This window comes from Cygnus atratus, chromosome 13 (assembly GCF_013377495.2).
Source record: "Cygnus atratus isolate AKBS03 ecotype Queensland, Australia chromosome 13, CAtr_DNAZoo_HiC_assembly, whole genome shotgun sequence".
Lineage (NCBI taxonomy): Eukaryota > Metazoa > Chordata > Aves > Anseriformes > Anatidae > Cygnus > Cygnus atratus.
The window spans coordinates 7677290-7702396 of NC_066374.1; positions in this window are offsets into that span (position 1 = coordinate 7677290).

Consider the following 25107-nt stretch of genomic DNA (forward strand, 5'->3'; position numbering starts at 1 on the left):
CCCCACTTATTTTTAGAGAACTAAAAAAGGAAAAGCTTTCCTTGACATAAAATTTTGGGGGAAAATTCTGCCCAGTTCCTACAACTGGGATGCTTTTAATGCAAACCATCCTTGTCTGCCAGCGGCCTCCTGTCTGCTGACGAGTGTTTGGGAAGTGCCCCCATGTCCCCAGTCCTTACAGCAGCCCATGGCTCATTTCTTTCTGCTGGCCTTTCTGCACTTCTGAGTGCCAGCCCCAGCACTGACTACTGCTGCTTTGCAAAAGCCACATCTTGAAGTATTTTGATCATCTGACACCAAAAGGGCCTCCAGACCATGGCAATCCTTGAAGCGACATTGACTGCATCTGCTGGAAGCAAAAAAGCAATTACTCAAAGTGCTCTGACAGCAGAACATGGAGGAATATTTAAGATATTTAAGGAGTTTTAAAAGCTTATCAGGGATCTCAATTTTGTGACTTGTTTTCAAATTTCCTCCGTAAGTCATGCATCAAAAAAAGAACGCAAATAAACAAGGAAAAATATATTGAAAAGATTATTTCAGTCAGCAGTAAAAACAAAGCAATACAATGGGAGATTAATTTCACCTCAGAGCATGCCGAGCGGTGACATGAATACTCATTTCAGAAGATGCAAAAGGAGTCTGTGCCCCAAAAGATGGAGTGTGATTATGAGCTTAATGGGTTGTTTAACTTGATAAAGTGCCAGATTCTAAATAGAAACTGTGCTTTAAATATTTAATCATATTTTGAACAATCTCCCATTTTTTCCTTGGCTAAAACCAGACAAAATTGCGTTTTTCCTTAAGCCGCCAAGAACTTTGATACAGAAAATAAGCAGGAGGGGGAAGACTTGGTTAAATTTGAACCTGTTTGGGTGCCTTTTGGTCAAAGCAGTACAGTGAAACACTTGCTGACAAATGATGGGATTAGCCAGTGCCTTTTGACTTTGCAATGGCTTACAGAGCCTCAAGTGGATGTGGAGCACCTTTCCTACCCATCGCCATGGAAAACAGCCCAGCTCAGTACCCAGAGCCTAGCAGAGCACCCTGCTGTGACCAGCAGCTTTAGAAAAAGGAGATTTTTTTTGGCTGGATGTTTTATATCCCGTAGCCCAACGCATGCCTCCAAGCCCAGCCCATTGGAACAGCTCCTCCAGCAGGCACGGGTGCATTTGGCTTTTTGCAGAGTCGGGTCCTTGGCAGCTTGGAACAAATTTTACATTCCAGGGAGCCTGTTTGGATAACAGAAAATGCAAAAACCTTCACACGGCAAGTGATCCCTCTCTGAGCAGCATTATAAGCCTGGCAGACATCCAACTGGCACAGTAGCTGGGAGCAGCAAGCAGGCACCACTTAGCTAGTGATGTGTAAAGGGCACTTCTTAACAAGTGCCGCCTCAAAAACTGTCTTGTGAAGCCTTCCAACTTGGGTTGTACTCATACATCACCGAAATCATCTGCATATAATTGAGGGTAGCTAATAGTCCCAGGCTTCAAATAAATCTGGCATCTCTGCTGCCCACCAGCAGAGACAGTGTGACACTTCACTTTGCCTGTTCTCCCTTCCCTTTGGCACATATGGCTAGCTGATGGAAACATAAATACTCCTTAAGTGACTGCTTTTGCCCCCTTCATTGTTTTAGCCCTCAGAAGCTCCCTGTGTTGAGACAAACATCCCACTACATCCCCACCCAGAGCTTAAACTTCCCTTAATGACTGCTTTTACAACTCCACTTCCACAAATTCTAGTACCAGGATTTAACACTTTCACTAATACTGGATCAGACTCTGAAGTTGGCTCTCAGATGCGCCAGCACTTTATTTCATCACAGAGCATTTGAGCCAAGTGACAGGTACTTCACAGTCCAGTTGGACTTTTCTGTAGGGACCTAGTGGGACAACATCTCTCCCACACTGAGCTTTATGGGCAAAGGGATGACTCCAGACCACAACTCCTCCACAGAGTGGCTTCCTTAGAGCCCACAATTCCTTCCTCAGACACCAGAGCAGTAACCAGGCCTCCCTACTGAGAGAGTAAACAATTATGGAGTCCCATGCAGATTTGACTTGCCCCTTGTTGCAGTTTGTAAGCTTAGACCGTCTGCCAATGCTGCAGAAAAATACACACACACAGCACAGCAAACGTGGCTTTTCCTGCAGGAAGATGCAAGGGGAAGGCATCAGTGTGCTTCCTTCCCTCCCTCCCCACAGCCAACCCAGCCTCAGCTCTCCCTCTAACGCCCTTGAAACACGGACGGTGCAGTGGGTGGCACATCTCAGCCATCCGGATTGCAGGAGCAAAGGTGGTGGGAGATGGGTTCCTCGGGTTGCCCAGCACCAGGGCTGTTGACTGATGTGTCAGGGCAAAAATTCCTCAGCAGTGAGAGCAAGAGGGGCAAAATCTGCCCCCCCCCCCCCCTTTTTTTTTTTTTTGCCACTGTTTCTCTCACTGGGATCTTTTTCACTTCTGTCCTCATTACTTCTGTCCCGAAACCCATTATTTTCTCTTGGCTTCCAGCTACCCTGACAGCAGCCAATTTACCAAATTAAAAATGAATGTAAACAAAAAGAATCAAAACTAACAGCTAGCAATCTGAACAAGAAGTGTAATGAAGTAACTATATGCAAACAAGCAGCTTGCAGAGCTAGCAGAAATTGAGAGATAATAACGAAAGGATGCAAAAAGAGGAAAAGCAGCTTTGGTAACTTCGGTAGGACAGTGCCAGCAGGTCCAGGACCCGCACCATCCCTGGGACCTCTCAGCTTATTGGGAGGATTTGATGCTTGCTCCTGCCCACAGCTCAGCTCAAGATTGACTGGTGGTTTTCCCTCTTCACCTGAAAAAATCAGTGATGCTTGAATTTCATTAAAGCACCTGGTTCTGCATAGACATTTGTGGGCTCAATCCCCTAAGTCCTTCTGGCTATCACAGACAGCAAGGTTGTGGCTGTGGTTGTAAAAAGATAAAATATCTACCTACCTTATTGAGCTGGCCTGATCCAGTGTAGCAGGAACACAAGAACTAATTAGAAAGCCTTGTTTTTGCAGACATTCGAGCTCAGGAGCAAAGTTTGGTCTAAGAGCTCATCTCGGGGTGGATTTAGAGCATGGAGGAGGGGGGACATACAGGGGGTGGCACTGAGGGGACACCCAGACCTGCTGGCACACTCAGCCAGTGCAGAAGTCACAGAAGTCACCCTGCTGGGCTCAGGAGCTGCCTGCACAGCCCAGTCCCACACAGCACCTCCTCACAGAGCTGTGCTTTCTCCTGGGAGCATATTTTGAGCTTGTTTAGTTAAGTACATCAAAGTGAAAACCAGACAAAAGCATCAAGAAAAGGAAGACAAAATTAGCTAGGATGAAACCTCTCTGATCAGAGTGGTGTTATAAATGCCTAAGAATATTCATTGCCCACCCAAAGAATATTTTCAAAGGAAAGCAGCTAGGCTTTGATGCCTTTGGAGCTCAAGGACTTCTGCTCTTTGCTTGAACTCCTTTCTATTGTGTTTCACATTTTCTTAAGGGAAAACACAAGCACCAGAAAAGCACCCTTACCCTTAAGTGTGCTGCAGCAAAAGAGACGGCTTCATCTCCAACTCACAGCTAAGAAGTGCTTTGCTTTTCAAGAGGTTGAGGTAAACAAAAATTAACAATCAAGGGAATCAAAATGCCCAAAGGCTCTTTACTCAGTGCTGAACAAGTTCTATGAACAACCCCCCCCCCAAAAAACAAACACCTCAAACTAAACCACAGCTGTAGAATCACAGGTATTCAGGCACTCACACTGCAAGAAGAGGAGACACAGCAAGGGAAGATGCTGAAGCATACCACCCTGCCCATAAATACCACCCTGCCCACAAAAGCCAAGGACAATGCCCTGCCATGCACCCGTGAAGCACAGGCATGCGGGTGGCAGCACTGGGATTTTCAAGCAAGTTGGGGACAGCAACTCAGGAGGCACTGCACGTACCTGGCCAGAGACCAGAAGCACGAATATATCAGCAGGAGACAACTGTGCAAACGGTTTGCAAGCAAGTTGCTACATAAATCAAAGGCCACAGAAAAGAGTCTTATGTAGGGTGAGAAACCCCATCCGCAGCATTCATGGGTGTCCCATGCCCAGCAGGAACCCAGCTTGGGTTTGTCCCCTATCCACATGCTATTGTCATGTCCCTAATACCTTTTGGTCCCAAATCTCTGCCATGGCTGAAGTCTAAAAGTCACTGGCTCCTGCCAGTCCTCAGAAAGCAGCAGATGGGAACTACTGTTTGTGTTGTAGCAAAAAAGGCTACAAAAAAAAAAGAATGCTACAAAATAAGCCCTTCTTTTATTATCGTGCGCCACCAGATCTACCTTTGCATCTTCAGTCAACTCAGCTTCCACGCTTCTGCAGCAGTCAGATATCCTTTGATACTCTTTGTGATCAAATGGTCCTCTAAAAGGATGCGCCACACAAAACCCTTTTAGATAAAGGGGCTTTCAATATCTAGCCTCGTAAAAGATATTTGAAATAACTCAAAGTCATTAGCAAACCATTCTCAATCAGGACTTAATGAACAAGAACACAAGAGAACTATTACCACAATTAGCTATAATAATTTCACATTTTCTTTCGCTAAGTGAATGAAAAATACAGCAGCCACAATTATCTGAGGTATTTATGTGGAATCTTGCAGCCCTCACATGATTACTCAATTGGATGACACGGTGGTTTCATCTAACTGCCCAGGTGACAAGGGAAAGAGGCCCTGGGGGCAGCACCCTGTGCACCTTATAGAGAAGCAGACAAAGAGGGGTTTTCACCTAACACAGGAATCAGAAACTGCTATTTTGGAGGCAGGTTATGGGATCAGGTGTTGCCTTCACCAGCAGCAATAACTCCAGTGAAGTGCCATCAGTGTCAAAAATCCGGTGTTAGCCTGCTCAAATCTCCATACAGCACATAGGTTTCTAAGTGATGGGATCCCAGTTGCATCCTCTGGAGAAGCCCTGGCAGAGAGCTTTCCTTTGACCAGAGCTGCCTCTACAGCAATACCTCCACAAGGTCCAGAGTAAAAGCTTATCACCCAGAGAAAAATGACCAGGTCTTATTTTAACCTGTAAGGTATCCCACAGATTTATAGGCCATCCTTAACTAGTCCCCTGCATGCTTCAACCTCTGGGTTTTTAGAGAGCAATCTGCATCTAGACCCTCATTTCCACCTCCTGCCATTGGCTTTCCATCACCGCCCCTACCAGATTCAAACTCCAGCCACCACCAGCTTCTGGAAACCACCAGAAAGCAGCAGTGCTCTTGCTAGCACCCAGCACAGCACTCTGGCAGTTGCCCTTGCCCCTAAATACGCCTGTGCCTACCTCCCCTTGGCGATTAGCAAGGTGGTGCTGCTGCAGCAAGGAGGGTTTTAAATCCCTCCACTCTTCTGCTCTCCAATGAAGTCCGTAAACCCAACCATCTGGGGCTGTTCGATGGCAGACAGACAGCATATTGAGGCTATTAGCAAGAGTCAGGTAACAACAAACAGCATCCTGCTATGAAATTAAATTGAAATGCAATAAAATCCCCAAACAGGAAAATATGCAGATCAACATGAACTTTGTCACTTTGCTGAATTAAAGCATGTGTAGTGACAGGGCTTGTTTTTCAGATGGGAAGCAACAGGCTTTTCTGTAAGATGTTGCTGACATCTGGACATAAGCAGTTTTCTTGGGAATTGACAGTGGAAATGCAACAGATCTTCTAGAGGACATTGCTTCCTTTCATTCAACGAATTCAACGAGATATCTATATTTTAAGAAAAATCGAAGTTTTAATCAAAGTTCTTATGTTTGTCAAAAGCAGCAATAGTGACAAGTGCTCGTTGGTTGCTGGCTCATACTGAGCCAACCATTTGAATGTTATTCTGGTTGATTAAATTTGCATTGCTAATCACAGAGAAGCCATATGCCTCGCACACCTGTAGAATACATCTCTGGGCTTTGAAAGGTTATTAGCACACCATTATGTTTTGGCAAGAAAGGACTTTTTTTCAGCATGGGCATGAAAAGCACCTGGGGGTGCAGAGAGATGCACAGGTCCTGGCCACTTGTCCTGCCTGCGGCCCCACCACAGCCCTGCAGACAGCAGACAAGGGGAGGAACCTGCCTGGGCAAACACCCTTTGGTTCCAGCAGTGACATGTGAAGTCTCACTTCAGAAAGAAAAACACAGAATGGTTTGTAAAGATAATGTAATTGCTGCTCTATCTGGCTTCAGCTGCCTTTTAAATGGCTTGGCTAAAAATTAGGGGTTTGTTTTTCCTGTTGTCTAATTAAGAATTTTGTCATCACTTGAGATTGCTGAAATTACTGTTTTCTCCTTCAGGTTATATTCCAAAAATTAAACAGACTTCTGCTACTCCCATTAAGACTTTGTAGAGGGATTTTTATCCTGATTAAGGCGTTAAAAATTAATGCCACGCAGACAGCTCCCTTTGGATTGTACAGACTGCAGCTACTGCCTGTCTCCTCCAGGTATTTCAGCCAACACTGCCTGTAATTAACATTACGTGTCTTAGCCTCTGCCTTCTTCTCAGGGAGCTTTCAGCAGAGCTGAGCAGGGGCAGCCCAGCCTGCTGTTAAGGCAGGCTCCAACACCAGGTGGAGGGAGCCTTGCCCTCTTTCTGGCACACAGCTTCATTAGTGGTGAGACAAACACTACATGGAGAAAATTTGGCATGCATGGGGCTTTCCAGGCTAAGGCTCCTGCTTTGAGGTCACCTCTCAGCATTCACTGCCACCCCTGTGATATCCGAGCTGAGAAACACCATCTACTTTTTCCATTTAAAAGCTGCTGCCTGGTAAGGGGACAAAGCATTTCAGGAAGCCTAGCTGAGCTAGCACTGCATGCAACATGCGTGGGCAACAAGGAGGGCATTTGGTCTCAAGATGGGAAATCTCAGCAAGGAAATCCCACAACAGCCACAAGATGTGGGCAAGCACTGCTTCCTCCTGTTACCAACCCCCTCCACCACAGCCTTGCTATTTGAGAATTACAAGCTCCACTTCCCTCTGAATTTCCAAAACTTTACAGGGCTTATGGATAACTCTAAGCACAGCCAGGCACAGCAGTTCCTCGCAGCGATGCCTGAGGAAGAAATGCGAGCTGGCGAGTATTTATTGACAAGCACATGCTCTCCTTATTCCACGGGTATTTGTGGTATTAGACAGACAGAAGGACAGATAAGCCTGAGTCCATTTTTCCCCCCAAACCATGCTGGTAATCCCAACCCAGCAAAAAAACCTCAGAGACCTGCAGAGCCAGAAACATGGGGGGATCCCAGCAGGACAAACGCTTTTTTGTGCAAACCTTCAGGATGCAGTGACCTGAGGGGCGCATCCAGGCAGCAGCACCCAGAGCAGAGCCAGGGGTGCTCCCTGGGCTCTAAATTTCCCCAGTGTAGTTTTACAAGACAAAGGCTGAAGTCAGGCTCAAAGACAGTGAAAGATGGGCAAGGACTTTAAAATGACTCCCTGCAGAACACCCAGCCAGCTCGCCATGCACCCCCTTAGGGGAACAAAGCAACGCCTCCCCGGCCACAGTGTACCCTAAGCTCAAGGGCACACGAAGTTTCAGCACGCAGATCTCTGCTCTCCATTCTCTAAACGGGGAAGGACCTTGAAAGCGCTGTTTAAATTTAATTTATAGACAGGAAACCCAAAGTTTCCTAAAAGAGTACATCAATAAATTAGCATCAGTTTTTGCTGCCTTGTCAAGGATTAGCTGTTTTAATCCACTTCAAGCATGAATTGGGAATTGGAAAATAGTGCTGAGATATTAATAACAAGTAGTTCAGTGTGTGCCCTTAATTGCTTAAATTTAAAGGGCTGGTAGGAGTTTGCATGCAGAGTGGAAAAGAAGCTGAGTAGATAGAATAAAAATGCTTTAATGGCATAACATACCTAAAACTTTCTGGCTACAAAGCCCAATTTTCCAGAGGAGGCTGGCTATTGTGTCTCTCTGCCATGATTAATAAAAAGGAATCAATATTTTAATTTAAAGGGTGGATCTTAAGCAGACCTCCTCAAGTGACATGAAAATAGTTGTCTGCACCCATGCAATGCATCCTGTTTTGTGGAAACAGGGATTTAAGCCTAGATTGTAATTACTTGTATATGCTGCATGTGCTGTTAATGCTGTTAACGCATATCTGCATGACTTGTGGGATGTAACATGATAAAGTGAAAACCCACACGTAAATCAATGTAAAGGCAGGGAGGTGGTTTGTCCAGGGCTAAGGAACTGGCTAAGGAACTAAGGAAGGCTCACGTCTCTCATCTGTAGAGACCTTCTACTGCAGATGAGTCCTGTGGGCTCCCTGCAGCCCTGTTCTCCCAAGGTAATACGGGCTATAGAGCCACCACAGCCTAGTCCAGAGGTAGTTGCAAAGACAAGTGCTTCCCAGATTTGGGAATATTCAGCTATAAGTTCTGAAGAAAGTGATGAAAAAGTCAAATAAAATCCCCACCTGCAGGTTTTCATCCTGAAGAGCCACACAAGAACGAAGCGTGTGCTCTGGAATAGCCCCCAGGTCTTTTACAATCCTGGAATCATTTGCAGTATCGTTCTCCTGTGCCATATCATACCATTCTCTCTGTGCCATCTTAAGCAGACCTACCTACACACACAGGGGCTGGGGATAAGCTTTCAAGCCTGTATTAATTCACATTTTCCCTGTGGTTGAACAGCGAACAACACGGAGCCAAGACCCAGAGATCTGCCTGGGATCTTCTGCTAAATCTCTGCTGCTGGTTGCTATCTCCAACCATTCCCTTCATCTTTCCATCAGCAGCTGGGAAGGAGGCCAAGGATGCCGCCCCTGAACCATCAGAAGTTGACTCTCAGGCCCTGTGAGACAAAGTTTTGGGCTCATCCCATGTAGCAGGTGCTCACACCCCTTTGCACACTCACACCCTCCCTTCGGATGTGATACCTGTGCATGCAGAGGCCTCCAGACAGAGTGCAGTGCTTCTGGAAGCAGCAGAACAGGTGGGGATAAAGTAGGTCAGATGCACCGAAGGGCTTTTAAACTGATTGTCAGTGCTTCAGGGAGCAAATTAACATACCTCAAGCTCTTTGGAGAACACCCACAAGGCCTGTTCCCTAGCACAGCCCCATATATCATCAATTTAATGGGCATTAATGGGCTGGTGCCTTCAGAGCATTTCATCAGCACAGACATTTGCCCTTTGACAAACCACTTTGATCATTTATGCTACTAATTATTTTTAATTCAGAAAATGTCATATGAATTGTTTGAAATGCGCTGTGAGAAGAGCTATGGTATTGTTGATTATCTCCCCTCAACTTCTGTAAAACAGCTGGCACAAATTTGGTCCAGGCATGTAAAAAAGGAAATGCAATTAATATAAATTGAGCTGTAAGTTAGTCCCCTTTCTCCTCCCAGATAACGGTAGATGACATTAGGATAAGTAGCACAAAGAAGCTCAGACAAGACTGCAATAGTACAGTCATAAATCACAATGTCTTGACATAACCTCATTTACAACACACTCCTCATCCCCATGGCCCTTGCCATCACACAGGAAAATGCAGAGATGCTCCAAAACCAAGGACAGATTGCAGAACCAAAGCAAGGAGAGCAGAGACCATGCTCATCAACAGTTGTTTTCCAGTGGCAGGAAACAGCCCTCTTTTTTGTAGGCAGAACGACAACAGTAGAAGTCTCATCGTGTCACGCAGTCACTCTGCATTACATTTATAATCCCGTCTGTCCAAATTTTTCAGCAGTTCAGTGCACTCCTCCTTTATAAAGAGCTGCTTTAGCTTACCTTTAGCAAAAGGAGTAGGCTGACAAAAAACAAAGGCAAACCTAAAAGTCTCGGATCAACCAAAACTAACAGCACAGGTACCAAGAGCACTTCATTTGATGCAAAATCAGTTTTTGAGGGTTTTGATTTCAGCAAGAATAAAAAGCATCAGTGTGACTCTGGGCAATTCAGCCACCTATAAGTAATAATTATAGCCAATTATTAACATAACTCTGCTCACACCCTTTGTCAGAGAAGGAGGCAGGGCAGAGGACTGTCCCTTGCTTATGACTTCTATTAACCTGCTTTTACCCAGCCCAGCAGAGTGTTTGGGCTCACAGCTGGAAGCATGGCATGAAGATCACATAGGACAAGCTCTCAAGGGATGAATTTTAGCTGGGGCTCCTGAAGACATGCCTTTCAGAGCACAGCAGGAGATGTGGGGCTCGTTGGATTCGCTGGGATGTGCAGGACTGCTGACTTGTCCCAGAAGCAACCAGACAGTTCAGAAAAGTGCCTTTAAAAGGAAAGGGAGACAGTGAATTTTCTTCCCTAGTCAGATCAGGTTCTGATACTTTTTCCAGATGAATTATTCTCAAGTAAAACTCTAATGATAATTCAGTATTTTTCCTGCTAAATTAAAGCTACTTAGAAATATTTCATATCAAATCCTTCATACCTGTTTTGTCAGGATAACAGACTAAGACAAAAGAAACCACAAAACTGGTCAGAAGTATGGAGAGAAAGTGGTTAAAAATTTATTTCTCTCCAGTTTGACCTTATTTAGGAATAGGTCACAACAAAATGAAAATTCATCTTCCAAAATAGAGATACAGGGTTTCATCTCTCCTAATTACAAAATAGCTGTAAACAGCCTATTTAAAAGAAGCACAGCTTGACCGAACAGCCACCAGAGGGACGCGCTTCCTCCCCTCCTTTGTAAGGGGCCAGATCAGCTTTCTGCACTTTCAAGCTGTTGACATTAGCCCGGACATAATCATGTTGCTGTCTAGCCAGGGAAGATTGATGCCTATCCATGCTGACAGACATGCTGATGCCTCTTTCCTTAGGTTTCTAGGGTTATGGCTTGACAGTCAATTAAAAAGTTTTCCCTGACAAACTGTTGGGCTCCACTGAGTTTTTTTCCTCCCTTCTTCCTGTCTCATAAAACACCTTTGTGCTCTCCCGTAGATCACAAGGACTTTATTAGCAACCTGCCACAGCAGCCTCTCTCAGATGACTATGTTCCTCCACACCACAGAAAGGGCAGGTGGCACCTGCGTCTGGGTCCTGCGATGTGGACTGGCAGCACCCAGAGTGCTGCCCTCACCCCTTCCAGCTGATCATTGATGCTCACAGCAGAGCTGATTGACATCTCCTGTGCTGTCCAGGTTTGCTCTCTCAAATCCTGGGTGGCAAAGCTGCACATTCCTAGCTTCATTCTTCTACCTGTAGATGGCATGGATATACCTTGCTATCTCCAGCTGCTCTCCACCTCAGCTCACTTGCTTAGCAGCATTGTAGAGACCTCCACTTTTAAATATGAAGTGCTATCTAGCAGCTGAAATTAGCTCTCATCGGATGATGCAAAACATCTGTATAGAGAATTTACTTGAAACAAACCTTTTAAGAGTCTTGGAATTACTATTCAAGTGAGAAACTAGTGTACTTTGATTTGCAATGAAATCTTTAGGAAATCTTCACTGCATATGGCAATTGGGGTTGCCCATAGGCTAAAAAAACCACCAAACATTCAAAGAAATAATCAGGAAGAAACCATTTCAGTGACATTCAAGCTATAGGAGGTATAGTACTAAGCCCAGAACTCCACTGAGACATCCCTCAGCAAATACAGCCACTGAGACAAGGTGTAGGAGGCTGCTCCTCCAGAACAGCTCCATTTGCTGCCATGCCAGTGTTATCTTTGGGCCCGTTATGCAAAAAGTATTTAATTGCCTGAAGGTCCAGAGCTGCAGTTAGTCAAAATGACAGGAAGATGACAAAAACCTTAGTGTGACTGCAAGGAAAACAAAGTACCTAAAGATTTCTGTAACTCCCAGCAAACGTATCTCCATAATTTTAAGCAGCTAAATACCTTTGCAAATCAGATCCACAGCATCTTTATTTAGTCACTCTTGGAAAGCTTATCCTTAACCTTAACTTCAAAACCCTCAGATTCTTTCCAAAACCCTGCATTTGATTAAAGTAGGAGACTTATTCCCTGCAGAAAGCAGATCTCATTACCAAACTTCTTTAATAACTTCAGATGGGAACCCTCCAGAAATGACTGTGTCCGCAGGAAGCTGGAGGTTATCTGTAAAACCCTGCTTCTTACCATGTCTCTCCTCTAAAGGAAAATAACCAGGAAATAAATTTTGGGCACTCCATTAAGCTGCAGTATTCAGAATCCATTCCTGCACAGACTTGTTGGATGGTACCATTAGCACCTACGTGCAATGCACCAAATTAAGTGTGTAGGCAGTCCTGGGGAGAAGTACTGTCAAAGCAATCCATATGTGCAGTTACCTAGATGTTGCTTAAAAGACACAACAGAACTCCTGAATGCATCTTAATAGGTCTCATCTGTTTCAGTAAGACACCAAAATTTTCCACTAAACTTTGAGCACCAAGCAGCTTCAGGTCCCCTCCACTTCTTACTCGGAAAAGAAAGATCATCTTAGAGCAATGGCCATTTGCTGAGTGTACCCTTCTTTTACCTCTCCCTCTAGAGCAGAGGGTAGCTGTGCTAGTCATTGCAGAACATAAGCTGTACACCCTTTTGGAAAAAAAAATCAAATCTGTGCAGACTTCATACTGTGAACACTGCAGAAGTTTGAAGAATGAAGTTGGAGAAGATAAACGTTAAGTCATGCATATGTTAGGGACAGGTGTTTCTCTGTGGCAGGACTGCTCTGTTGCTTTATCTTCTTTTTACAGTTGAGGAAGGGGAAGCAAAAACATCAGATTAGATTAGAAGCGACACAAAGCGTGATATTTTAATAGTGGCTTCTGTATTTTGAGCTTTGAAAACATATCCATAATCTTCAATTTAGACACTAACTGCTCCTCTTAAATGAGGGAGGAGATAGCCTGTTCATAGTCATAAAAATCCTGATTTACTCTTAGGTTAGAACCACAATGAACTGTATTTATCCTTTAAGAAAGATAAAATGAAGCAACTGGAATTGCAATTAGCTTACTCCTAACACAAGAATTTATACAGGCAACTTCCCTAGTTGTACAGAGTTACTACATGTATCTTAAAATTCTGCACCAAAATCCAACCTTAAGATAGAAAGCCATAGGTGGAAATTGGACTAGAGGCACAACACCCTTTTACAGACCTATGAAACATTCAGGACTGTTTTAGCCATGTAAGATGTTTCAGCTCAGGACAGAATACTGCCAGCAGCTTTGCTTCCCTTTGGTCTTGTGTTCCAAGACTTTATCTCAAATTAACCAAGACAAATTGGCACTGCCTTATAATTTACTAAATTTGAGGGCTCTATAAATACCTCTACTTTGTGCTGTACTATGCAAATTAAATGAATACAGAAATGGAGACAAGCCTCTCCAAGACATTATAAGTACTAGAAAGAACGATTAAATTTGATCTTAGGTCTGTATTTTGGTACTTGATTTCTCATCCCTTAATACCAAAATGTTTTTCCCCACTTTATATCATCAAATTCACTTTCCAATTCTGTCACTCATTAAGTAATTGAACAAGTTGTTGTCCTCTGCATTCATTTATCAGAAAACTGGTTTCTGGCTTTATTTTTAATCTTAATTGATTAGCTTTTCCATATCTCCTCCTTGTCCACAGCAAATCACCCATCCTAACCTGTCTGTCTAAAAGGGCCTTCTTTGTTCTATTGCCTTCAGCTTCTCACAACCACTCAGATTCTAGGTGACTGGATCCTGAAAAGTCTACTTTCCTAGAGATCCAACATGATTCAGCTGAAAACATCCAGTTAAAATAGCTACAGATTTACTTGGGAGACTGGAGCAAAATCCTCCAAGCACATTCAGGGACTGTTGCCAGTGGGCTTTGGGCCTTACAGCTTTTTCTGCACTGTCCTGTGCATTTCCCAGCACTGATGCCAGGTTTCACACACATCTTGCAGCACACTGGCAAGGTGCTATAATAAAAAAGCCAACAACCAGGGCTAGTTATTCTGAAGGTTGAAAGTGCACACACTGCAGAGGTATCTCATGTTACTTATGCTAAATGTTCATGTCAATACCAGATCTACTATAGCTGGAAACATCTTATATCCCTCCAGTGCCATCCTAAAGCTCATTTTTAAATATATGGACACGTTGTCCTACCACCCCCCTAACAGAACTGCAAAAGCTTTTTTTTAATTACTATTTGTAGTATGGTACAGAGAGTCCTTTGGGCTGAGCCATTCTCAAACACTTCACATTCTCTGTCCTCGATGCAGTTAAATTGAAACAACAGAAATGCTAAGGGCATGGAAGGTCTTGACTACTTAAGGTAAACCAAGTTATAATTTATTTTTGTCCCAGACACATGCATTTCTTGTGCTTTGTGATGCTGATAGCCACATATGCAGGGCTAGCCTGAGTGTTTTGAAGAGCTTGACCAGTATGTTCAAGGCAGCTATTTACCAGGAGCCTGCACAGGGGACATAAATCCCTCCTGGTGTCTCTTCCACTGTGCCCATGTCTCTTAACATCACAGAGGTGCCCCTTGTTATAGTCAAATATCATACCAGTATCTCAGTCTAAGTAATATTGTATTGGTAATGTTAACATTGAATTCTGACAAAACTTGGAATGCTGTGAGTGTTCCAGAAGGCTGAAGAAAAACACACTTCCAGAATAAACAGATGTCCCAAGAAGCCATAATCTTGCATAGACCCTGAGCAAAATCATATTAGCAAAGGCAAATGTGGGGCACAAACATGAAAGGATTAAAAGAAGAAAGGATAACTAAATGCTGATCAAGATAACTCTTTGTTGTTAGATTACTGGCTCTAGCAGATAAAGATCACCATGTTGGTCAAATATGCTTCACTAACGTTTTTGACTTAAGTGACTTTGTGACTCCTGTTGTTACAAGGACATTATGATCAAAAGTCAGCTCCACAGAAAAATCAATGCAGATCAAAGTTGATTAAAAGCCCATTAATTGGTAAATCACAAGAAGCTATGGTAGATCATCCATCATAAACCCTCCACTATTGCAAGTTAAGTTCAAACAAATCCCTCTTGATTTCCCACAGAGACAAGGAAGACCACATAGGGATGGATACCACCACTCAGCTGGCACATAGCAGTAGCCTTGACAGGTCTGGAAGCCCCAGGCCAAGACTGCAAGTTCACATGAGATCTGAAGTGAAGATACCAGGTCTACATAGCTTTGCACTTGGATCCAGTCCTTCCATAGAGCAGTGGACACTCATTTCTCTCTCTGCCAGTAGCACTGTCAAGGGAGGAACTTTCACACAGCATTGCCAGGCTCTCTGTAGCATTCTCTTCATAGAGGTGTGCTGGAAAAAGTGCTGTAGAGTCTTTCCTTGCTGAGCCTGCTTATACACCTCCTTCCCCTTTCCCTGAAGGCATAAAGAAGCATTGAAACTGTCAGCCTCATGGCTGGTCACAATCTGCTATTTTATGCTTTTCCTGGGTTCTCATATTCAAACAGTGTCCGAGTCTCGCAAACTTTCAGCATAACCTCCCCTAACACACAGGCTCTCCTCTACCTCTAACTTCTAACTTTTTTCCTCTACCTCCACCCAAAATTGCCATTCAGGTGGCTGTTTCACATCTGGATCACTGATGTACTCGCATTGGCTTCCTCCTAGCTTGGAAAACATGATCTTACCCTACACGCTTCTGCGGAATAGGGGTGCATGATAATGACCTGCACTAATGATTGCTCTTGCCCCTTCTCCCATGCTATTCCTTGTGCTTGGAAGAAGCTGTTCCTACACTTCCACAAAACAAACATCACCCTTGTGAGCCTTTCATGCAGGACCACCATGCTCTCTTAACAGCTGTCTCCCTGTCAGTGTGCACAGACCATGATGCTCATTCCTCCTTCCATATTTTCCATTCTTTGTCTCACCTGAGTTGCCTTCTTTCACTTGTACTGGAAGATTTTTGGGGGGGGGGGGGGGTGAAGGCCGCATTTTGTGAATTACTGCATTCAGCACAGTAAAGTTCCACTCCCTAGCGGAGGACAGTGTCCTACACATACTTTTACTGCAGATCCTCATTTCTAGATTTATAAACTAGAAAAAGATTGTCAGGTAATTGAAAGAGATTGATAGGTAATACCTAGATAGCTGAACTGCAACTTTCACAGTAATTCCTTTATCTGCTACAACTGTATTTGTTACTCACATGAGTGCCAACACAGCAGGAATTAACAGGCCTGTCCTCACTGGCACTGCTGTTTCTCATTCGCACAAGGGCTGGTGGACAGAGCCAGATGTGACCCCCAGACTGCTGGATCTGCACAACGCACCACCCTTCCAGCTTTCAGAACCCCCCTCGTACAGGATTTATTCATCCAGAAGTTGTGACAAGTGAGAATTTCCTAACACTGGAGCACATCCTCCCTACAGCATCGTCACTGCAGGTTTTATTGGCTTCTCATGTTCCAACAAACTTCACCCCTCCTGAGGCAACAGATCCTCTTCCTCCTCGCAGAGCTACCCAGGACACACGGACACAAACCATGGAGCATAAAAGCACGTCTCCACAAGGCTCATTAAACCTGTCACCTGCTGGGAGATTCCTTCGCTAGTCAGTGAAACGCTGCTTTAAATTCTTCCCATGGCTGCGTTGTGTGGAACCAGCCAGGAGTAATTCCAGCATGTAGGCTGTACATGAGGTAGGAGCTCATCGGCTTGCAAGGCTGCTGAGCACGGGTCAGACGTGATGCTCGCACACAAGTGAATCCGCACACTGAGCGTGACAGGCAGGACAAAGCAGCCAGCTCAGGAATCCTTAGGGAGAGGCACTGAGCAGATTGCAGGACTGGGCCTGTCAGGAATAGATTCAAGCTTTAGAGGCATACGGTTTTACTGTGGGAAAACATCTGGGGCCAGTAATGGCTCTGATGATATCTCGCCGCTGTCCTCCTTTCCTGGGGTAAGTCTTATCCCCATTAAAATCAACAGGAGCAAGGAGTAAATTCAAATAGCTCTGAAGGAAAAAACACTTTTAGCAAAAGGTGGCCACCTGTTAAATCTAGTTAAAAAAAAGAATTCTCTTCCTGGCCTGGAAGCTCACATCCTCAATCACAGCTGGACAGGGCAATGGCAGGTTTTTTGTTGTTTTGATTTTATTTTTTTTAAGTGCCAGAGGACTGGCCTCTTCTGAGAGGTCCCAGACTGACCCCAATGGCTCTGCTGCTGCAGACCTGCCCTGCCTTCAAACACTGGGAAAACACTTTTTCTGCCCAGTCCTGGTAGAAACAAGCTCCATTTTATTTACTAACGGCAACTGAGAAGGCAGGATTCAGACCTACTACGGTAGATACGGTAGAGGAGAGCCAAGTCAGCACACAATTTCAATTACTTGGGTTAGGCAACCCATTTCCATTACTGCTAATGGGACTTATGCATCTGTTCTGCTGAGCGTATTACTGAAAATCCATGCCTCATTCTGACCCCAGAAGTTTTTCTTCCCACATATAGCTTTAAAAAAAACACTGGGAAAAAAAAAAAGTAAAATGAACACTGCATTAATTGCTGCTTTAGTTTTGGACCATTTGCAACACCTCTGCCTCTATGGAGCTGTATGTTTTCACTTCAGTGAGTGTCTGCCTCCACTCCACTGGCAAAACTGTTGCCTGAGGTACTGCATCTCTGCACTAGGTTTATATACAACCTGTGTCAGCAGGTTTTGGAGGATAACCCTCCTTTTATACCTCTGCCTAGCTGGTGGAGGCCAGCACCCAGCCACATCACACGTGCGAGGCACAGGAGCCATCACCCCAAGAGGCGCTGGGGAAGAAAAAGTCTATTTGGTAATGCTGTGCTGCCACTGGTGCTCAAGAAGCTCATCATCCTGTTTTGTGGTGCTAAGAAAGAGTTAAAACTTCAAATACAACAATGAAAATGAGAATGACAGCACCTCTTCGGCTTTGGGATGATTTCTAGACTAGCTCTGTTTATTAAATAGGAAACCTGACATGGCCACCTGTTTAGCAAGCCTCTGCAAGCTTCTTTCTAAGCTTTGTATTCCATTTGTCTAAACAGTTATACACAGGAGGGCTCAATTCTACCTGGAGCCTTAGGGCATCCTGGAAATTTTAATATAAAGGTCAAATTGAGAAAAGAGGGATTGTGCATTGAAGCCTCCAGTGAAACTCACAAGAACAGTACTCCTTCATGGGCTGCAAGAGGGGAGGGTGTTGCGGATGAAATTCTGGAAATTTTGTTCTTGTTACTATTGAAGACCCTGGCACAGCTCTAGGCAAAATTGCAACAGCTTAAACACCTGTTGGGCACTGCAGAGAAATCAAATGGTTTGGGCTCAAGCTTGCACTCCAGGTAGAATTCAATTTCTAGAGTGGCCAAAGCAGCAGAAATCTCATCTTTTTTAATGCAATAAAGAGAGCCTTTTACACCCCTACGTGGTAGGCAAACGCGGTCTGGGCTCCCTGGTGAATCAAATCCTCTACACTTAACTCAGTCTTGCAGCGATCAAGTTCAGATGAAGCTATTGCAAAATGCTGATGGGGGACGAATGCATGGCCAGAGGCAATTCAGACCAGAGAGAATGAAAACGAGAGCTGGAGGGCTCAAAGGTGCAACTGAAACCAAGCTAGGATGCAGGTAATGAAGAGTTTGGTTGAGGAATGACAGACAAGCAGGAGACCAAGGTATAACAGATAGAGAGGAGGGAAGGGCATGAAAAAGGACCAGAAGATCTGAGTCTTGTCCCAGCTTTCCCTGTACCTGCTGTACAACTGACCATAGGGGGAAGCAGCTTGGCAAAAAGGAAAGAGCAGGGTCTGGCCTGCAAGATTATCCACACTGACTGTGTGTGAAGGAAGAACTGGATGTTGGCATCCTGGAATCACGACTGAGCCTGCAAAACTGGCAGCAAAAGTCATGGGGAAGAGAGTCTTTGCACTTGTTTCAAGAAAACTTCTACGGTAAAAGTCTGAGAAATATCTAATCTTCTTAAAAATGAAAAGGCTTACTGGTAGTCTGGTCATGTTGAAGAGAACCACGCTTCCAGGCACATCACACACAGCTCCTCCTGGTTTCCTGCCACCAGCCATCAGTCTGCAGGACCTGTTACACACAATACTCCCCAGGCTCCCCTTACAGGCTTTACAGAAAGGGAAATGCTGCTGCATTGCAGCCTTGTGCTGAGTCTGCTTTTAAGTTACAGTCTCTTACAGCAGTCTCTTCATTTGCTATTCCCAGCAAGGAAGCACTGCAAGCTCAGAGGCATGATTTCAGCAAGCACTCTGTCATTCTACACCAGGAAAGAGCAACCACTGCTGATCTCTTAAGGACAGAAGATAATCAGCATCTGTCTGCTGCCTTCCCTCTGAGACCCAGCTCCCTGAGAGCACAGCATGTACAGGCATCTACCATGAATCAGGAGAGTTTGGGGGACTCAAGGGACTGCTGGCCTTTTGCAGTTACTTCTTGCAGGTGTTAGAGATTTCTTCTGCAATCTGCAGCAGGTGCTGCACAGAGCAGCTTCCAAAGCCCCCAGTCCTCTTCACACTCCTCCACTTCAGATCACAGAAATCAGCTTAAAGTCAGCAAGGAAAAAGAGCATGCTGTCTTCCAGCAACTAAATGGGACATGCCCTAGCATGGACAGTAAGATTGAACCAAGACTGAACATAGTTTCCATGTACCCTGAAACAATAGATCCCTTTATTGGCAGAGATCACCAACCTGATGGCTTGCATAGGGACTCTTACTGTTGCATTAATCTGCTGTGTGACTGCAGAGCAGGAAAAGCAGGAGGGGTGAGTTTGCTCAGATGCTCCTGATATTTATCAATTAACAAGAATAAGTCATAAGCTTTATTCCCCAGATATCTTTGCATATGGAGAGCTGCAAAAATCACTGCATTAAAAGAGGAAGCAACCCCAGGGTCACATGCATACATGGCCAAAGTGTCTCCCCCAGCAGCAGGATTTCCCATCCAGGCTCACTCCAGCAGCACAGAGCACAACTGAAAGAGGAGATGTACTACGTGAAGCAGATCATTTATCTTCCTGGGAGAGCCCTGGCAGATTCCTTCCATTTCCATTTTTAATTCACCACCAAATATGGTGAATTAAAGGGAGGCAGTGAAACCTTTCTGGTGGCAGGGTGGATGAAGAAACAGCTCCTTCATGTTTTTAATCAACTCTGCATTGAGTACATAGAGTAATGACAACAGAAAGTTCATCACCCCTGTGAAGTGCTCCCTGACTCTCTGGCTGCCATCAGCCAGGAGCAGCACAGTTCCCCTTGCCCCAGGGAGGGCTCCATCTCCCCCAGGGACACCGCTACCACCCCTGAGCCACCTCTATCTGCTTCTAGGGTCCCAACAAGAAGCCAGCCCAGGGCTCAGAGGGGGGTTTTCCTCCTCACCCTTGCCAGGAGCCAGGCAGCTACTGCTGAAGCGAGCGCCCCAGTGTCAAGACCCTCCTGATGGTGAGATGTTGCTCTCATGCTCGTGATGCTCAAAAGCATCTGGGCCTGGCCTGCCTGCTGCCAGCTTTTAAAATCAACTCCAGCTGCTAAAACTGCAGGCACTAGCTTAGCACCTCCCAGAAACTGAGTCCTCACATTTGAAAATTAGTCTCAGAAATGAAATCGTGACCAAGAAAACCACAAACTGTGCTAAGCTAAGGCAGCAGCATATTCTCCTTTTTAATTTAATTTTTTCTTCTTAATTTTCCTGAGCTTGGCTATCCCTGAAATCTTTTACTAATGAAATTACTTGAGCAAATTTCTCAGGAGACAGTCAGCATCAGTCTTTTGGCACAGGGGATTTTTTTTAAGCTGAATTGACTCTCCTGCATTCAAATTAAGATCTGCTGCTAAATACTGTCTCCCCCAAAGAGCAGAGTATAAATCCAATAATAAACACAATGATATATTTACCAAGGAACTAGAGGGCAAAAATAATTGAAATGATCTGTTCCTAAATATATTCCAGGGTTGGGAAAGCAGAGTCTTTGCTTCCATTTCTGATTAAAGTATTTTTTCCCAGTCCTGGTGTCCTTTAGGGACTGGTTTAGCACGTAGTAGGAAAAATAAGCATCAACTCTGTGGGTACTCCTTAGCAGCCCTTTGCTTGCTCGGGTAGACACTGCTCCCACAGCCACCGGTTTTTACGCTGTCCTGTCTTGTGCTGGTGGACCAAGATGGGTTCAGATGATGCCAGGAGCCCAGTTTGCCACTGGTAACTCCCTGTTTCACCTCTTTGGACTTCAATGAGAGCAGTGACACTATGAAAAAGATCACAGCAGTCAGCACAAAAACATTCCAGCTGTCCACTTGATTAATTTTTGCTAATTAGGCATGGGACTACAGGCAGTATTTGTCTTGCTACGGACACTTTGTGGGAGCTATAAAAGTGACCCTACTTGGAGGAAAAGAAAATATCTATAGGAAGTGTTGCTGCCAAAAGCAAAAAAATTCTTCCCAAGTAACTTCAAAAGACATGGGTTCAGGAAACAGGTCACCATTTAAGTAATTCAAAAGAAAAATAATAAAACCATAACACCACTATCCAGACACAGTCAAATGGATTTCATTAAGGACTTAAAATCAGGTAGAAAACTTGAAATAGAAAGTTAGTATTGACTTGCAAGATTTGAAGTTATTTTACTTGAGTATTTGCTTTCAAAGCTGCATGCAGAGGATCAGTTAGCACAACCTGATGGAACCGCACCAGTGCCCACATGTTGATTTGGGGCAAAAGCTGGGGGGGAATCATAGGGTGAGGTGCAGAGGCCAAACAGAGCTCCAGCTGGGAGCAGAGCTGCAGGCACACAGTGCATTGCTTCCAACCCAAGGACAAAACTGTGGCCAGTCAGAGCCTAAAAGGAGGCTAGAATGAAAAGCTAAGTGCTTTAAAGGAAGAAAAGTAGAGCATAACACTGCTTCTGCCCCACAGCCCATGCTGGATGCAAAGGACTCGATGCTCCAGAACTCAGCCCACTGCTGCTGTGCAGTGAGGTTTGTGCTTTTGTGACAGCAGAAAAACTCATTTCCCACAAAGCAAAAGTACTGCATGCTAAGATCATAAATACTGTGCCAGGCACTGGCCTGCAACAGAGCAAAGCACACCGAGGGCTGGAGAGTCCTCTCATAGAAGGGTGATAACCCTGTGATATTTACGATTTGTGTTAATCATGCTGCCCAACCAATGCATTAAAAAAATCTAAGTTAAAACCTATTAAAAGCAAACCAAATTCCCTGGCAGCTTTCCCAAATTCACAGAGTTTAACCCTGCCTTTCTCTGAGCTATCCTTAAAATAAAAATCACAGCCTTTACAAGCACATGCATCCAGTTTAATATGCAAGTGTCATGAAAAGCTGTGCTCATTTGTGTAGACAGGACACATACGCATTTCCCCCCTAATTATTTCCTGCCGTGAAGGCTGCAGCATCACCACAGCTCTCCCTGGTCCTACACCCTGCGGTCACAGAGCAGGGTCAGACCTCGAGCCTCCAACATGCACATGCTGCTCTCTGCCACTGCTGCAAGCAAGCAGGGCACTAGGACGTTTCCTAAGCAGCGTTAGTCTTGGATCAGAGGTTGTGTTTTCAGCCCTTGCATGCTGTGACACTCAGAGCACAGCCAAGGCTATCACGGGCCTCTTTAATCCTCCCAAGGATGAGATTTCTTGTGAACATGCTCGGTCTGCATCCGTGCTGGCAGGGCAACCCAGCACACAGCCAGTTATCTGCTCACGCTGTCATTTCACGAGGGGTGTAAGCTGGCATAAAGCACCGCTTACAGGGAAGAAAACAGGGAAGAAATGGTTCTTCCCCACTGCTGCCCACCCTGTACTGCAAGAGAAGCAGTACTGAAGGACTGACTTCTATTTGGAACAGGCTGCAGCATAACTCCTTCAGCACCAAGCTGGTTGCCTGCCTCTACGGGGCATGGGGGTGACACCACCATCAGGACGGAGCATCCTTCAGGTCCCTGTGCTCACTGAGTTTCCCATCCAAGCTGCTTTACTTCACCTGAGCATGATAGATTCAGGAGTCTCATTTCCTTCACTCTTCTTCCTCATACAAGGCTTCAGCCACCAGCAAGCACTGTGTTATCCTCACCAGAGCTCAGACAGGTCAGGGCCTTTCGGCAGCACACAGGTCTTTTCTGTTCCCTCCAAGGACACAGATAAGAAACATGCTAGCCTTGGCCAACAACTTCACCAAGGATCATGAATAAAACCTTATAGAGAAAGCCCTCTGGGCCATGCTGTTTTGACAGATACCACAACCTGATCAGCAGAGCCATCCTTCCCAGCAGCTCTGCCCTGGCAGAGGCCGCTGATACCGCACCCTGTGCCCAGGCAGGTGGGGATGGGCTCCCACACTTGTCATGGTACCAGAGCCCCCAGACCTCCTAACAGCAAGCAAAGCACAGCAGCCTCAGGATAATCTCTTTGAAAGAACAGAGGCTGATGTGGTGGTTAATTAGCTGGAAGGAACACAAATTGATTGAGAAAACCAAAATAAAAAGTAACAAAGCCAGGACTGCTCACCTGCCATACTGAAGAAGAAGAAAGGACAGGAAAAAAGTGTAAGAAATGTGGAGTTATTTAGTTTTGTCCAAGCCAAGAGGGAAGGGATGGAAACACAGCAGGGTTAAAGAAGAGTAAAATGCTGCATCAATGCACAGTTTCATTCTTGTTCTCTTGGCAAAGAAATAGTTTTTGAGTAGATCTATAGGAAGGCTTCTCAAAGCAGACAAGAATTGGTATTTAGGGTCTGTCTACACTCAGACATTTCTAGATTGTTTTACAGACAGTTCTGACTGAATTATTTCTAACTTGTTTAAAGTCGTTGTATAGACTTCAGGTGGTCTTAAAGCAAACAGGCATGTTTTTACTGCACTAAATTAAAGGTAGCTTTGAGAATATGTTACAGCTACTGCAATAAGAGTGTTCAGGTCACCTGTAGCTCTGTACACACAGATTAGCGCTATGGTTTTAGCATTAGTTTGCACAGTTTTAAGCCTTGCAAAGGATTCCCTCCCATTAGGGAAAATCCATGCAGGTCACATCAAATTAGCAAGTGATTTCCTTTCATGTCACCTACAACATCACTCACATCACATTTACAAAATACAAGGCAAGAAATGGACACAGCTTCCAATTTCAGTTTATTTGCTGAAATTTTAACAGCTACAGCAGCAATTACTAAAAGTCTCAATTCTCACCACTGGAAGGCAGAGTGGTCATAATACTGACTTCTTACTTACGAATGACTGGTAGATTTTTAAGCAGCCTACAGAGGAAAAAATTAGGCATTTTCTTATCCTGTGAGATTTTTTTTCCTTGGAACAAGAACATGAAACGATTGCATTTTTTTCCCCACTGAAAATCCAAATTAACTTGGATCCATGTTTACCCAAATATTTCCATAGCTCCAAACAGGCCATTTACAACTCTTTTCAATGTTTTCCTGTTCTCAGTGGACCTGGGTCAGTATTTCACCTAGCTGAGCCAACATGCAAGTATATCTTTAAGCCCAGGAGAATTTATTCACCCAAGCTGTGCACCTTCATTTTACAACCCTGCTGTACAACTTCATTTTCCAGGCACAGTCTCAGCTTTGCCCTTAGCTGTGCCACATGAGTCAGCCCCTGACTAATTAAACTCTGGTTTTAAGTTGGCTATGTATTTTACTTACCACCTATTTTGTAGTAGGCATCACTGCAATTCAGAGAGTTTCACACCCAGAGCAGTTCCAGCACTCTCACCTCATCGAGACATCGCTCCTCCTTCTGCCAGGATGGGCAGCACAGAAACAAGATGTGCTGGTCACAAAGTCATAAAAGCAATTAAAATAAAATTGGAAGTGGACTGCCTGGACATATTTCTTCTTTACCTGTGCAGCTTCTTTGACTTTCTTTCACAGAGGTAATCCTACCAAGAGGCCACCTACACAAGTGCTACAAAAGATGCTGAAGGGCTCTTTCCTTCCCGCTCAGCAAGGTCACTTCTCTATGTCTGATCCTTGCTGATTATTTTTCTTTAAGTGACCTAAAACCAGGTTGTACATGAGCCTTCAGATTTCCTCCAGATATATTCAGACTTCAGAGGTCTTTTCCCAC